Source organism: Myodes glareolus, chromosome 2, assembly GCF_982192425.1.
Source record: "Myodes glareolus chromosome 2, mMyoGla1.1, whole genome shotgun sequence".
Classification (NCBI taxonomy): domain Eukaryota; kingdom Metazoa; phylum Chordata; class Mammalia; order Rodentia; family Cricetidae; genus Myodes; species Myodes glareolus.
This window is the reverse complement of record NC_142027.1, coordinates 110,603,600-110,619,766: the sequence shown is the minus strand read 5'-3', so window position 1 is coordinate 110,619,766 and position 16,167 is coordinate 110,603,600. Positions and strand designations below refer to the sequence as shown.

At 48.3% G+C, this 16,167-nt stretch overlaps 1 protein-coding gene and 1 non-coding gene across 2 annotated transcripts in view; one reads left to right on the top strand and one right to left on the bottom strand.

The window, feature by feature from the left end:
- The window catches only part of Srrm3 (serine/arginine repetitive matrix 3), a 71,575-nt gene that overhangs the window by 15,013 nt on the left and 40,395 nt on the right, over positions 1–16,167 (top strand). The gene's annotated exons all lie outside the window — the stretch shown is intronic.
- LOC146895463 (U6 spliceosomal RNA) lies at positions 7,767–7,870 on the bottom strand. Its single transcript, XR_015000691.2, has one exon. It is a non-coding gene; the product is annotated as a U6 spliceosomal RNA (small nuclear RNA).

Below are 16,167 nucleotides of genomic sequence, written 5' to 3'. Positions count from 1 at the left end.
AGCTGGCCCAGCAGGAACCTGAGGGGGATGCCCAGGGCAGCCTGCCTGATTAGAGTCAAGTCAATAGAGCGAATTTTCCATAATGAGGTTATGTGGATGGAGGCGGCATCTGCCCCATACTCCACCAACACTCTCTCTAAACGGAGAAACCAGCTGTCTGGCCAGTACTTGCCTCTCCTACGAAAGCTTCTGAGCTGATACATCACCTCCCAACTTCTATTTATTTATATATTTATTTGTTTAGTGTGTGTGATATGTGCACGTATGTGTGTGGTATGTGCACGTATGTGTGCGGTATGTGCAGGGGTATATTGTGGCATGTACAGGGATGTATGTGTGGTATGTGCAAGTATGTGTGTGGTATGTGTAGGTGTGTGCATATGTGATATGTGCAGGTGTGAATGTGGTGTGTGCAGGTGTGTGTTGTGTGTGTGGTATGTGCAGGTGTGTGTGTGGTATTTGCAGGTGGTATGTATGATATGTGCAGGTGTGTGTGTGGTATGTGCAGGTGTGTGTGTGGTATGAGAAGGTATGTGCAAGTATGTATGGTATGTGCAGTTGTGTGTGTGTGGTATGTGAAGGTATGTGCAAGTATGTATGGTATGTGCAGGTGTGTGTATATGGTATGTGCAGGTGTGTGTTATGGTATGTGCAAGTGTGCATGTGTGATATGTGCAGGTATGTGTATGTGTATGTGGGCGCATGCACATTTGTGCGCTTGTGTATGGGGCTAGATGACAGTCGTAAATTTTGTTTCTCACATGGCACTCTCTTTATTTTTAAAAGCGGGGCCTCACTAACCCTAGGGCTCAGGCAGGCTAGCTGGGCAGGAAGCACCAGGGATTCATTAGGGATTGCAAATGCACACTACCCGGTTTTGCATTTTTGTTTGTTGCTTGTTTGCTTTTGTTTTTTGAGACAGGGTTTCTCTGTGTAGTCCTGGCTGTTCTGTAACTCACTCTGTAGACCAGGCTAGCTTCAAACTCAGAGATCTGCCTGCCTCTGCCTCCCGAATGCTGGGATTAAGGTGTGTACCTTAATCCACCGCCCAGCCAAGATAGAATCTTATTTTTTAATGCTGACCTTGTACTGCCTATACAGCTGAGGATTACCTTTTTATGCATGTGTGCATATACAAACATGTGCACGTATACACAAGTGCACATGACATAGCAAGGCCCATTTGCGGAGGTTAGAGAATGAGAGTCATTTCTCCCCTTTGTACCATGTGAGTTCTGGGAACCAAACTCAGGCTTGGCAGCAAGTGCCTTTACCTGCTGAATGTCTCAACTATCCACTGAGGGTGACCTTGAAATGCTAATCCTCCTGCCTCTACCTCTCAAGTGCTGGGATCACAAGTGTGTATCATCACTCTGATGTAATGCTGTGTTAGAGATGGAAGCCAAGGCTTTGTTCACACTAGATAAGCACAGTAGCAGCCGACCCACACCCTAAGCCCCCATCTCTGGTTTCAATAGCTGTCTGCTGATTTGGGCTGGTCTGTGTGGTGTTCGAGAGCAGTATTGCCTGTTCTGTAAGCCTGGAGTGTAGAGTATCTGTCGCCCCTGGTTGATGATGCTCGTCTGAACACCTGGTGCGGTGGGGTCTGTCCCATACGAAGCTCCGTATGGCCAACTCTGGACCTTGGTGGTCTGAACTGGGGTCACTTGGGTTGTGTGACCCAGACTGTAGTTCCTCCTCGACAAGCACATAGCGGAGGCCACCGTGACTCTGGGAATCTGCCATTCCAACTTCTGATCTGGGGATTCAAGTTGGAAGCTCTAGAATAGGGGGAGGAGCTTGGCTAGAAGACAAGTCCTTCCCGTCTCATTCAGACGCTGGGCCGGCTTCCCAGCCTTGTGTCGGGGGTGATGGTGCTAGCGCACTGTCAGAAGTACGCAGACTGGACGTTGGGAGCAAAGACTAAGGACAGCTTCTGCTGAGGTCCCTGGAGATGACAAGTGACAGAGTAACACACAGGAAGTGAGTTCCCTACCACTGCAAGCAAACACAGGCTGATTCCTTTCTTTCTTCCTTCCTTTCTTTCTTTCTTCCTTCCTTCCTTCCTTCCTTCCTTTCTTTCTTTCTTTCTTTCATGTGCATTGGCGTCTTGCCTGCATATATGTCTGTGTGAGAGTGTCAGATCTTGGATCTTGGAGTTACAGACCGTTGTGAGCCACCATGTGGGTACTGAGACTTGAACCCTGGTCCTCTGGAAGAGCAGCCAGTGCACTTAACTGCTACGCCATTTCTCCAGCCTCATGGGCTCGATTTTTCTTACAGTTAGCTCGTCAGTTAGTTGGTTGGCGTGTACCCTGACACACACATGCAGAGGTCAGAGGACAGCTTACAGGAGTCTGTTCTCTCTCCCACCATGTAAGCTGGGGGTTGAACTCAGGTCCTCGGGCTGGGTGGCAAACAGCCTCCTCCACTAAGCTATTTGCCTGCCCCAGGCTGGATTTTTGCTATTATTGTTATTGTTTTTGCTATTGTTGTTCATTTTGACATAAGGCAGAGCTTGAACTCACTATGTAGCCAAGGCTGGCCTCGAACTATTGATCCACCTGCAGGCACTGAGGTGGTCACACTTGGCTGCCCTGTGTGAAGGCCCCTACCAGACACTAAGATCAGGAAGACAGACTAACTAACCATTCTTAGAGAGACCTCGACCAAGCTGGGCATTGTGGTGTGTGTCTGTAATCCCAACACGTAAAAGACCGAGACACATGCATCATGAGTCAAGTCCAGAATAGGAAATTAGGTATGGTGGCACACACCTCTAATCCCAGCACTTGAGAGGCAGAGGCTGGTAGAGCTCAGTGAGTTCGAGGCCAGCCTGGTCTATGAAGTGAATCCCAGGCTAGCCAGGGCTACCTAGTGAGACACTATCTCAAAAACAGGGCTTGGGATGTGTCTTGGTTGGTAGCGTGCACAAAGCCCTGGGTTTGATCTTGAGTACGACACTGGCCATGTTGATTAATGCTTGTAAGCCCAGCACTCAGGAGGAAGAGGCAGAAGAATCAGGGGTTCAAGGTCATTCTTGGCTACAGAAAGAGTTCAAGGCCAGCCTGAGCTACATAAGGCAATAAATAATACGTAAACAAAGAAACAGATAAGCCTGCCACTCAGCCAGAGATAGAGCATAGCAGAACAAGAGCAGAAGCAAAAAAGTGACCCCAGAGGCACATCCCCCAGGAGGACATAGTTTAGAAAGTCATTGGAGGCTTCAGAGAAGAGGTGACATTGCCCATTTGGTCAGAATGAATGGAAGGTGGGGCATTCCAGACCCAAGGAACGGTTTCGGCTGGTGTGTTCTGAGTAGTGCAGAATATAGCAGGGGAGGTGGGAGCTAGCCTATGACTGGACAGGTTGCCCAAGCCCACATACTCTCAGGACAGCCTATGCTTCTCCTAGGCTATGCACGATCGCCCGATCATCCGTATTCAACAGCAGAGACTGAAGCTGCAGGGAAGGGGTGGGGCCAAATCCTGGCCCAGTCCAGGAGGTTAGACTGAACGGGAGGGCAGGAGAAGGGACCATGAGGCCAGGGACCATGAGGCCGACTGTCAAGGCACAGCACTGAGGTCCCAGCCCTGCACAGCCAGGCTGCCTATCTCTCCCCCAGGTCCCACCTTGGCTCCAGCCCAGGTGCCCTAGTGGAAGAAGCTCCCGCCAAGATTTTCCTCCGGCTCCAGCAGGGGCCCCAGGAAGCTCCAGTCACTGAATAATTGAAAGGAAGCAGTTTGGTCTTTTCCTCCCAGCTGCACCAGCGTCTTCTGGAGGGTTGGGTAACAAACAGCAGCTCCAACTCTTCCCCCAGAGACACCAAGGCGGCTGGGAGGAAGCCGCTGTAACCCTCTCACTGCCGGGAGACGCCAGCTTCTCCTGGCTTCCAGCTCTTGAGGCTCACTGTGACATCTCCTGTCTCCTCCCTCCTCCCCTTCCCTTTTTCTTCCTCTCCTTCTCCATAGCTCAGCATCTCATATAGCCCAGGGTGACTCCAAATTCCCTCTGTTGCTGAGGATGGTGTTGATCTCATGAATGCTTGGGTTGCAAGTTTGGGACACCACAATTGGTTTCTGCTGGAAATCAAAACCAGGGCTTTTTACATGGTACTAAGCGACATCCCCATCAATGTACGCATGTTTGTTTGTTTGTTTTGAGACAGAGACACGGTCTCACTGTACGGCAGCCCAGTCTGACCTGGAACTCACCATATATCACAGGCTGAACTTGAACTCATGGTCTTACTGCTTCAGCCTCCCATGTACTGGGACTATAGGTGTCCACAGCTGGCTGGCACATAAATTGTACACAGATCAGTTTCTTTGCTCTTCATAACCTCTTTGAGAGGAAGTACTTATGTTAAGCCTCATTTTACAGACAAAGGGGCAGGGTGATAGCACATATCTGTAATTTCTGTGCTCTGGAGTCCAAAGCAGAAAGCTTACATGTCCAAGGTCAGCCAGGGATGCATAGCCAGACCCTGTGCCAAAAGCAAATAAGCATGGGAAAGGGGTGGGAAAAAGCAGGACTGTAAGGATGTAGCTTAGCTGGTAGGCTGCTTGCCTATCTTGTATGAAGCTGCGATCCAAGCACTTGGGAAGTGAAGATGGGATGACCAGAATTTCAAGGTTATCCTTGGCTACATAGACAGTTTGAGTCCAGCCTGAGCTACATGAGACCCTGTCAAAAAAGAAAAGAGAGACATTGGAAAGATGGCCCAGTGGTAAAGGCACTTTCCAGCAAGCCTGACAACCAGAGTTCAATTCCCAGGGCCCACATGGTGGAAGGAAAGTACAAACTCTCCCAAGTTGTCCTCTGCCCTCCACATTTGTGCCACAGTGAAAGCGTTTGCACGTGTGTTTGCGTGTGCACACGCACTCTCTCTCTCTCTTCTCTCTCTCTCTCTCTCTCTCTCTCTCTCTCTCACACACACACACACACACACACGATAAATGCAGTTTTTATATATTTATTTATTTTATCATATATACAATATTCTGTCTGTGTATATGCCTGTAGTCCAGAAGAGGGCACTAGACCCCATTACAGATGGTTGTGAGCCACCATGTGGTTGCTGGGAATTGAACTCAGGACCTTTGGAAGAGCAGGCAATGCTCTTAACCGCTGAGCCATCTCTCCAGCCCTTTTTTAAAAAAACTTTATTTTATGTGCATTGGTGTGAAGTTGTCAGATCCCCTGTATTTTCAGACAGTTGTGAGCTGCCATGTGGGTGCTGGGAATTGAACCCGGGTCTTCGGGAAGAGCAGTCAGTGCTCTTAACCACTGAGCCATCTCTTCAGCCCCTGATAAATGCAGTTTTTAAAATGAGAAAGAGAAGGCGGAGTCACACTCCTCCAGGAAGAACTCCCGCCATCATGCCAGTCTCCACTCACCAAACCCCACACAGACAGCGTTTTAAACATCTCCTTTCCAGTCTTCGTTCCTGGATTTTCCTCTAGAGGGCGCTAGAGCACCCACTCCGTGAGTAACTTTGAAGGACAGATTCCAAGGCTCAGGGTGCTGTAGTCCTGACCTCTAGGCTGCCATCATGGGCAGGGATCACAATGGAGGCACCAGTCACTGTGGCTGCCGCTCTGTACCACTCTCTGCTCTCAGGCTGCAGAAGCTGCGGGTTCCCATGGCACGAGGGGAGTTGACAGGACTCTGCCCTTAGGAATGTGAGTGTTCTGACTTCAAAGCCAGGGTAATCCACCTTGACCGTGATGAGGTTGGCTTTCTTTACCAGCTTGATAAAATACATTGACAAAATGTTGTTGAACCTTGGTTTCATTTGGTTTGGTTCTCACCAGACGCACCAAGCATATTTTTGACAATATACATAAATAGAGACTGTACTTTTATTTCCTGGCTGCCCAGACCCAAATAATCACATGAAAACTATATTAATTACAACACTGTTTGGTGGATGGCTCGCTCAGGGGTATTTCTAACTAGTTCTCTCTCTCTCTCTCTCTCTCTCTCTCTCTCTCTCTCAGTTTTTACAGGGTTTCTCTGTAGCTTTGGAGCCTGTCCTGGAACTAGCTCTTGTAGACCAGGCTGGCCTCGAACTCACAGAGATCCACCTGCCTCTGACTCCCAAGTGCTGGGGTTAAAAGCGTGAGCCACCACTGCCCAGCTAGTTTTTATTTCTTAAATTAACCCATTTCTATTAATCTGTGTATTGCCACAAGGCTGTGGCTTACCGGTAAGTCTCTGGCATCTTTCTCCTTTTGTAGCTACATGGCATCTACCTGACTCTGCCTTCTTCCTCCCTGCATTCAATTTAGTTTTCCCACCTACCTATATTCTGACCTGCCATAGACCAAAGCAGTTTCTTTATTAACCAGTGGTATAAAAACATATTCATAGCATGCAGAGGAGAATCCCATAAAATATGTATGTGTGTGTGTGTGTGTGTGTGTGTATTCTACCCCACCCTTACTCAATAGCATGTTATTCTTTTTTTAAAAAAAAAAAGAATTATTTACTTATTATGTATACAATATTCCGCCTGTGTTTATGACTGCAGGACAGAAGAGGGCACCAGACCTCATTACAGATGATTGTAAGCCACCATGTGGTTGCTGGGAATTGAACTCAGGACCTTTGGAAGAGCAGGCAATGCTCTTAACCGCTGAGCCATCTCTCCAGCCTGCTATGTCATTCTTATTGTGTATATAATGGGGGATATTCCAGGGCCACCTTTCACCTTCATAGAATTGATTCTCTCCTTCCACCTTTACCTGGATTCTAGGGATCAAACTTGAGGCCTCAGGCCGGCGAGACAAGCCCTTTTATCCACTGAGCCCCTCCCCATTTCTAACCGGTTTACTCGCTTATTTCTTTGTTTGATGTTTCGTGTAGTCCAAGCTGGCTTCAAAGTGTTGTGTAGTCAAAGATGCTCTTGGACTTTTGGTCCTCCTGCCTCCATCTCCCAAGGACTGGGACTGCAGGTATGTTCTGCCTTGTCAAGCATTTTATATTGCAGTTATTGAGACAGGATCCCAAGGTATGTTGCCCAAGATGTCCTTCATTTCACTGTGTATTTCAGACTGGCATTGAAATTCTCAGTCTCCTGAATTCTGGGATTGCAGCCACACCCGGTCATCATTCAGTCAACACCCTCCGTGGCCATTCCAGACAAAAGCACACTCTCCCTGGACGGTGTTTGCTGTTATACCAGGAGGCGGGGGATAGGGGCGTGGCATCAGTTCCCTCTCTATCGCAAGAGAAAAAAAGAAAGGAGGAATGATCTCACCCAGCTACTAGATAACAGGCTCGTTCACAGATTGGAAGAAGTACGTCCCAGAGCAATTTCACTTCCCCTCATCAACTAGGCTAAAGTCTGCCAGAATTCAAGATAGAGTCTGCAGTATCTGCATAGTCTTCCAGTGAAGAGCTGGGGTGTGGCTCAGTGGTAGAGTCCCTGCCTAGAATCCTCCAGTGAGGGGCTGGGGTGTGACTCAGGGGTAGAGCCCCTGCCTAGAATCCCCCAGTGAGGGGCTGGGGTGTGGCTCAGTGGTAGAGCCCCTGCCTAGAATCCCCCAGTGAGGGGCTGGGGTGTGGCTCAGTGGTAGAGCATCTGCCTAGAATCCCCCAGTGAGGAGCTGGAGTGTGGCTCAGTGGTAGAGCACCTGCTTAGAGTCCTTCAGAGAGGGGCTGAGGGTGTGACTCAGTGGCTAGGGTATGACTCATAGGTAGAAGAACTATGTACAAAATCCTGAGTTCAACCCCCAGTACAAAAAAAAATAGTTAAAAATAAAACTAAATTCGAGCTAAAAAGAAAAAGAAAACCCTCTGGGTAAGGGCCATGCTAATCTCTGTATCGTTCCAATTTTGGTATATGTGCTGCTGAAGCAAGCATGGAAACTTGTACACTTGAGAATGCTGAGGTCTTGGATCCTGAGAGTCCCACTGCGTATGGAAATCTCCAGCAGGCAGGGGCAGGGAAAGGCAGGGGAAGTTCTGTTCCAACTAAGCAAGAAAGTCCTAGGTACAAAAAAAAGTACCCCTAACTCTCCCCACAACTCCCCACCCCTTTCCCACCAGAGGCGTGTGCTCTGTCCGTGGTACTGAAGTCCTAAGGGCAATAAAGAGAGCCTTTGCTGAGATCAGCAAAGGGCAGGACGGGAGGGAGGCTGTGGGGAGGGGTTGGATGGCTTGGAACCTCTGTAAACTCTTCCACTCTCTAGCCTGCCCTGAGTTTGTCCTCTTCCTCCATGGGTCGTCCTCAAACACTCAAGGACTTTGCTCGCTCTGATGGATTTTTTTTTCCTATGCTGCTTTGAAATAGGGTCTCATGTAGTCCAGAGCCACTTAACCTCACTCTGTAGCTCTGTAGATGAGTTCAGACTTCTGGTCTTCCTGCCTCCATGCCTCGAGAGCTGACGGTAACAGATGAGCATCGCAGCTGGCGTGGAGCGCTTTGGTTGGCTTGTGTGGCGCTGAGAATCAAAGGCAGGGTTTCCCACGTGCTAAGCAAGCACTCTACCATCTGAGCCACACTCTACCCTCTGGCTGCTTTGCTACCCTGTTATGGGGCTCCAAAATTAAGCCAATAGTGACACTTTCGGAGATTTTTCCCTGGGTGTCCAGGAGCTCCTAATGCCCTTCATGTCCAAACTAGAACAAACACTGCTGACTGCTGGTGCGGGACATTTGTCTATATTCTGTCAATTGTGTTTTAGATAAACGCTGATTGGCCAATAGCCAGGCAGGAAGTATAGGCAGGACAACTAGACAGGAAGTAGAGGCGGGTCAATGAGAACAGGAAAATTCTGCAAAGAGGGAAGCCCATTCCTCTGCAGTCCTGCCCAGGCACAGAAGAAGGAAGATGTGACCTGCCCTACTAAAAAAGGTACCAAGCCTTGTGACTGACATATACTAGAATAATGGGCTATGATAAGTTATAAGAGTTGATAAGAAGCCTGAACTAATGGACCAATCAGTTTATAACTAGTGCAGACCTCTGTGTGATTCTTTGGGACCTAACGACTGTGGGAACCAGGCAGGACAGAACCCCCCCACAACAGACTGCCAATTTAAAGACAGCTGGTGCTCTTTGCAAGCCGTCGTGTCCTGAGGTAGTATTCCTTCCCCAAACCTTCATCCATGGCCACAACTTAGAAGGAAAAGCCAGAGGTTATGGCTTGAACCTGTAAACCCAGCATTCAGAAGGCTAAGGCAGGAAGATCAAAAGTTCTAGAGAAAAAAAAAATCTGTCTGGCACTTGGGAGATGGAGGCAGGAGGACCAGAAGTTCAAGATCATCCTTGACTGCAGTAGTTAGTTCAAGGACAACCTGGGCACTTCAGACTGTTTCAAATTTTTTTATTTTAAAAGAGAGAGTTTCAGGTCACGTTTGGCTATGTAGTGAGGCTCTGTCAAAAGAAAGAAAGAGGAAAAAAATAAAAATGCATCACCTAGGGAACTATAATAATCTCACCTCCTGAGATTTGGATCTGAGATGTATCACAGGTTGATTGACATATAAAATATAGGGCACCCAATTAGATCTGAACTTCAGAGAAACAATGAATAATTTTTAGAAGCCTGTCCCAAATATGAACTTCATGAAATTCAAATTTTATTTAACGAGGGAGTCCATGTTTTTATTTGCCAAATCTGACAACAGCTATCAGAATTCTTAGCAGAAGTCTCAGTCCAGTGTGACCTGAATCCTCTGCGGTCCCTCGAATGTGTGATGATGGGGATTCTGGCTACCTGTGTCTTCTCATCTCCTTGCTTCTCAATATTTTTGTTGCTGTAGCTGAAGATAGCTTGGACTTCTGGCATCCTCCTTGTCATATTGACTTAAATTGGGTGTATGATCAATGAAAATCTCTCAATGCTTCCTAAATATATTACTCCTAAACACTGCCTAACCCATTCCAATTTTAGAAATTTAGCTGGGGGTGGGGGCAAGATTCAACATGTGCTGCTTCCCAAAATCCTTCCCTACCTTTATACATTCGTTTCTTTGTTTCCATCTGTTCAGTCGTTTTGGACTGTGACTATATTTGTGAGCTCTTCCAGCCTGTGTCCTCAGGAAATCTGATCTTCAGGGTGTCACTGTTCCATCCACTCACTAAGCAAGCATGCTGGAACAGGATAGGGCACCGTGATCCTCCAATGTAAACCTACGTGCATTATGCTATTTAACCTCTATTTTGAATACAGGTGAATCAATAGAACAAAAGACAGAGTATAGCTCCCTTATCAAAAAATACTAGGGCCCAGAAATGTTTCCAATTTCAACTGTATTTTTGCAGATTTTGGAATGTTTTCATGTGTGTGAGTATTTAACTCAGAGCCTTGTGAAGACTAGGTAAGCATTCAACCACTGAGCTGTATCCCGCCCATTCCCCCCACACATTTTTTGTCTCAGATGGGGTTGTGTGTCATGTATCCTAGAGCTCATTAGGGTAGCCCAAGGTGACCTTGACTTATGACCCTTCTGCCCCCCACCTCCCACGTGCTAGAATGACAGGCATGCCCCCACCAAACCTGGTTTATGTGGTACTGAGAATGGAACCTGGGGCTTCACACATGCTAAGCAAGACTCTGCCAACTGAGCCATATCTCCATTTCCAGATTTGGAGAGAGAGAGGGAGGGAGGGAGGGAGAGAGAGAGAGAGAGAGAGAGAGAGAGAGAGAGAGAGAGAGAAAGAGACTGTATAAACCTTATGTACCTTGTGCGCCATTTCTTAGGCAGAGTCCAATGTGGGTTTTGCGTTTTGTTTTTTGCTTGTTTGGTTTGGTTTTGGTTGATTAGTTTTGTTTTTGTTTTCTGAGAGTTTCTCACTGACCTGGAGCTCACCAAGTAGGCCGGTGAACTCCAAAGATCTACCTGTCTCCACCTTCCCCATAAGGTGGGGTATGCACCAGTACACCTGACGTTTTAAGAGACTTCTGGGGACCCAGCTTGGGTCATACTGGCTACAAAGCCAGCACTCTGCCCACTGGGTTATCGCCCAAGCCCCTGTTTTTCTTGGGAGGAGGTTGTTTTTTTGTTTTGTTTTGTTTTGTTTTGTTTTGTTTTGAGACAAACCCTGTCTCTTATGCACTCCTGTAGTTCAAACCGGCCTTGAACTCATAACCTTCCAACCTTAGCCACCCAAGCTGGGATTGCAGATATGCATCACCATGCCCAACTATTTGTTTCATGTATATCTTTGCACCTAGTCCATAGATTATTGTGCATTTTAAATTAATTTTAATTGTGTATGTGTGTGCCCAGGCACACAAGCCACAGTGCACATGCGGAGGTCAGGGGACACTCTGAGAGCGCTGTAGGCTCTCTCTTTCCACCGCATAGGTTCCAAGGCTCAAAGTCAGATCATCAGTCTTGGCTGAAAGCACCATTAACCTGCTGAGCCATCCTGCTAGCCCTGTAGGTCATTCTAAACAGGATTTTTAGTGTCTCTGTGTTATGCTGCAGCCCATCACATGATTCTACACAGAAGGGTCGTGCTGATCTCCCCCAAAGGTGCTCATTTTAGATTTCAGGATCAGGACTGTTATAGGTGCTTTAGCTCGCATCAGTACAGTGCAACCTTCTCCTTGGGAGGCTCACATGGCTTTATAAAAGACGATGCCAATCATGCATGGGTGGCACCTACCTCTAATCCCAGAACTCAAGGTGGTGAGGAAGGAGAATCAGAAGTTCAAAGTCATCCTAGCTCTACATGCTTTTAAGGGCAGTCTTGGCTACACGGGACACTTTTTGGTGTATAGGGACAGGGGATGAATATGCCTGTCAGTCAGGTGCAATGACCCATGCCTGTAATTCTAGCACTTGGGAGGCTGAAGCAGGCAGGAGGATCAGTGAAAGTTAGTCAATCCATATCATACGTCATCTCAGACCAAGTGGGGCTACAGCATCTGAACTCCTAAAAGAGATATGTTCTAGGGGCTGAAGCCTCAGAAATCTCTCTCTACAGCTCTCAGGCCCCTCCTGCACTGTGAGTGTGGAATCCACTCTGAGAAGCTAGGGCAGTGCCCAGTTATGGGCCCATAGGCAGGCATGGTAGCCAGATGCCCTATCAAAGGTTCAGACTAAAATGGCAAGGGAGCGATTCAGACTTCCTACCAACTGAAAAACTTTCAGGGGGAGGTAACACTTGAGCTGGACTCCAGAGGATGGGTGGAGAAGAGAACAAAAATTTTAGCCTAGTTGAACTACCTGAGACAAGACCAAAAATGGAGGAGTGAGGAGCTGGAGGCTGGTTTAGAATAGAATGTGGCAAGAGACAAAGTTTCAAGATGGCAGCATTGCTCAGTGCTAGAATGTTTTCTGTAATATGCCTGCCAGTGTCTGGGAGCCCAACTCTGCAGCAGAGCACCTGCCTAGAATCCCCCAGTGAGGGGCTGGGGTGTGGCTCAGTGGTAGAGCACCTGCCTAGAATCCCCCAGTGAGGGGCTGGGATGTGGCTCAGTGGTAGAGCACCTGCCTAGAATCCCCCAGTGAGGGGCTGGGGTGTGGCTCAGTGGTAGAGCACCTGCCTAGAATCCCCCAGTGAGGGGCTGGGGGCGTGGCTCAGTGGTAGAGCACCTGCCTAGAATCCCCCAGTGAGGGGCTGGGGTGTGGCTCAGTGGTAGAACACCTGCCTAGAATCCCCCAGTGAGGGGCTGGGGTGTGGCTCAGTGGTAGAGCACCTGCCTAGAATCCCCCAGTGAGGGGCTGGGGTGTGGCTCAGTGGTAGAGCACCTGCCTAGAATTCCCCCAGTGAGGGGCTGGGGTGTGGCTCAGTGGTAGAGCACCTGCCTAGAATCCCCTAGTGAGGGGTTATGGGCGTAGCTCAGGAGCAGACAGATTGTCAAGCGTGGGGAGAACCCTGGCTTCCATCCCCATCACAGTAATCAAGGAGAAAAAGGCAGAGCAAAGGGAGAATGGCGACAGCAGGACTGACTATGGCATGTGTTCTTTTCCCATCCGCCCTTTGTAACGGCCTTTGATTTCTTCTAGTCCCACTCATTGAGCTCCTCTCATGCAGGCACTTGACTGGCAGTAGGGATTCAGAAGTTCCGAGGCTACTCTAGGCTTGCCAATCCATGGTGACAACAGCAAGTGTCAAGGAATTGCAGAGGGTGGTGCCAGCCAGCAGGGAAGAAGAATCTTCGGAGAGTTGATGGTGTCTGTGAGCGCTGATGAGGAGTCTGGGGGAGGGCATCCTGGGACCTCAGCCTGGCGGCTGAAGCCTGAAGTTGTACTGGGAGGCCGAGGGAGGAGAAAAGTGAATGGGTGGCCGACCTGTGATCGGCCAGGTTCAAGATCAGTGTGGACTATGGAGTGAACGCGTCTCACAAACAAAGAGCATGGCGAGAGAGTGAGTTGACGCTGGCAGGCCTGGGGGGAAGAGGGAGGGAAGATTACATGGCTAGACCATGAGGCGGGACTGTGTCACAGTGATAAGATAATAGGGTATCTAGAGTCTAAGTCAAGACATGACTCAGCCTATGTGGCCCTGGGCTGGTCTTCCAGGGGGCTCATGGAAGATAGGAGTCTGGGGGCAGGGAAGCCAGGCAGGATCTGAGATGGAGATGATGTCAGGGGAGGAGAATGAGTGGATGAATGGGAACCGTAAGAGAGAGATGAGGGATCAATTTTTTTTTAAATTTATTTATTTATTATGTATACAATGTTCTGTCTGTGTGTATGACTACACACCAAAAAAGGGTGCCAGACTTCACTATAGATGGTTGTTAGCGACCATGTGGTTGCTGGGAATTGAACTCAGGACCTTTGGAAGAGCAGGCAATGCTCTTAACTGCTGAGCCATCTCTCCAGACCGAGGGATCAAATTTTTATGTTTTATTTTAGTGTGTGCGTGTGTGGGTGTGTGTGTATGTGTACCTGAGTAGAACTGAGCTTGGGGTTCAGGGATGTTCCATGGGCAAGAGGAGGGAATTGACAAGGTCGGAGATGAAGAGAGACGGATTTGTACCTTGTTTTAATTTCTTGTTGCTGTGCTAAACACTCTGACAAAGATCAGAGGTATGTATCTTTAATCCCAGCACTCAGAGCCACAGGCAGGCAGATCTCTGTACATTTGAGGCCAGCCTGGTCTAAAAGCAAGGTCCAGATCAGAGCTACATAATGAGACCCTGTCAAAAAAGCATTGCTTCTGAAGAAAGCAATGTAAAAGGGAGAAAGCTCACAATTCAATGTCACCGCCCATGGCTGCAGGGAGGTCGAGTGTTAGGGACCTGGAGCAGCTGGTCTCATCATATTCACAGCCAGGAGCAGAAAACAAGGAACCGATGCCTGCATACCAGGGTGCAGCTCACACTGTCCACTCTTCCACAGCCCAGGGTTCCCTGCCTAGGAAATGGTGCCGCCCACAGTGGGCAGGTCTTCCCACTTTAATGAATGCAATCAAGATAACCCCCACAAGACGTGCCTATGGGCCAGCTTAGACTGGGCAGTTCCTCACTGAGACTCCTTCCCCAGATGACTCTAGATTACATCAAAATGACAATTAAAATTAACCACTTTGAACAACTTTCTTCTCTAAGCCCCCAGGAACTCGCCGAGTTTGCAGAATGTGGGTGCCTATCCACAGTTAGGAATCAGGGGTTCAAGGTCACACAGCTAAGAGCAGAGGAGCCTTGCCTAGAACCTTGTTGGCTGGGATTCACGAGGACATAGAGAGGGCCTTAAGTCTCCCTTACAGCTGTCACAACACTGAGTTTCTTCGGACAGTCCTGTCTGCCTGCCTATAGCTGTGGTTCTCAGCAAGAGTAGAAAATTCAATCCTCATTTATGTATTTATTGGAGACAGGGTCTTACTGTGTAGCTCTAGCTGGCCTGAAACTTATTATGTGGACCAGGCTGGCTTCCAACTCACAGAGATTCGCTTGTCTCCACCTTCCAGGCACTGGGATTAAAGGAATGTGCCACCACACACAGCTAAATATGAATTTTTAAATAATTAATTGCTATTTTATGTGCATTGGTGCTTTGCCTGTAGGTATATCCATAAAAGGGAAGCCAGATCCCATATAATGGCGTTAAAGACACTGTGAGCTGCTATGTGGGTGCTGGGAATTGAACCCACATTCTCTGGAAGGGCAGTCAGTGCTCCTAACGTCTAAGCCATCTCTTTAGGCCCAGAATAAGAGTTTTTTCCTCCATTTAAAAAAAAAGATTTTATTTAATTTAGTATCTAGTACTCTGCCTGCATATAGGCCTGCACACCAGAAGAGGGCACCAGATCTCATTATAGATGGTTGTGAGCCACAGTGTGGTTGTTGGGAATTGAACTCAGGACCTCTGAGCCATCTCTCTAGCCCCAGAATAAGAATTTTTTTAAGAGTTTATTTCTGTGTGTCTGCTTGTCTATTTGTGTACCACATGTGCAGTGTGCTCAGAGGCTAGAAGGGGTACGGGGTCCCCTGTAACTACACCAACAGACTGTTGTGAACAGCCCAATATGGGTGCTGGGAACTGAACCCAGGTCCTCTGTGAGAGCACCAGGCACTCTTAACTCCTGAGCAATCTGTCCAGGCCAGGTGGCCAGGCCATTTTTAAAGAAGCTAACTGAGACTGGGGTTGTAGTTCAGTTGGTCCAGTGCTCGTCTGGCATGTGCAAAACCCCAAAATCCATCCCCAGTGGGGTGAAAGGAAAGGGTGCTGCTGCAATGGCTCCTAACTGTACTTGCCCAACCCTTCCCTGTATCCTTCACATCCCACACCCTGAGAATGAGGTCTTCAGTTGCTTAGCAACTAGCAGAGCCTTGGAGAAAGGACCCGGAAATAGCTTAGGAGGCGGTTCCTTCTGTTAAGATAGAGGTCGTGAGTGTGTGTGTGTGTGTGTGTGTGTGTGTGTGTGTGTGTTCTACTTTTGACCTAGTGCTTCTTGCCTCCAGACCCACTCCACCCCTAGCACGCAGGAGGACATAGCTGCCTGGGAAGCTAGTTTTCCATGTCACCTTGGGCAGTCTGGGGGCAGTGTTTCTAGAACAAGGAAGAGATAGTCTTATTGAGACTACCCCCTGCGATGTTAGCTTTGGAAAAGTTAGCCAGATGCAGTGGAGCCTGAAAACTGCACCCAGAGTAGGAAGGGAATAAAACCTGGGGAAACCTCCATTTCTGCAGGGTTGCTGTGGATGCAGACCGGAAGTCAGGACACAGACAAGAGCCAGAACAGCACCCCAGGCT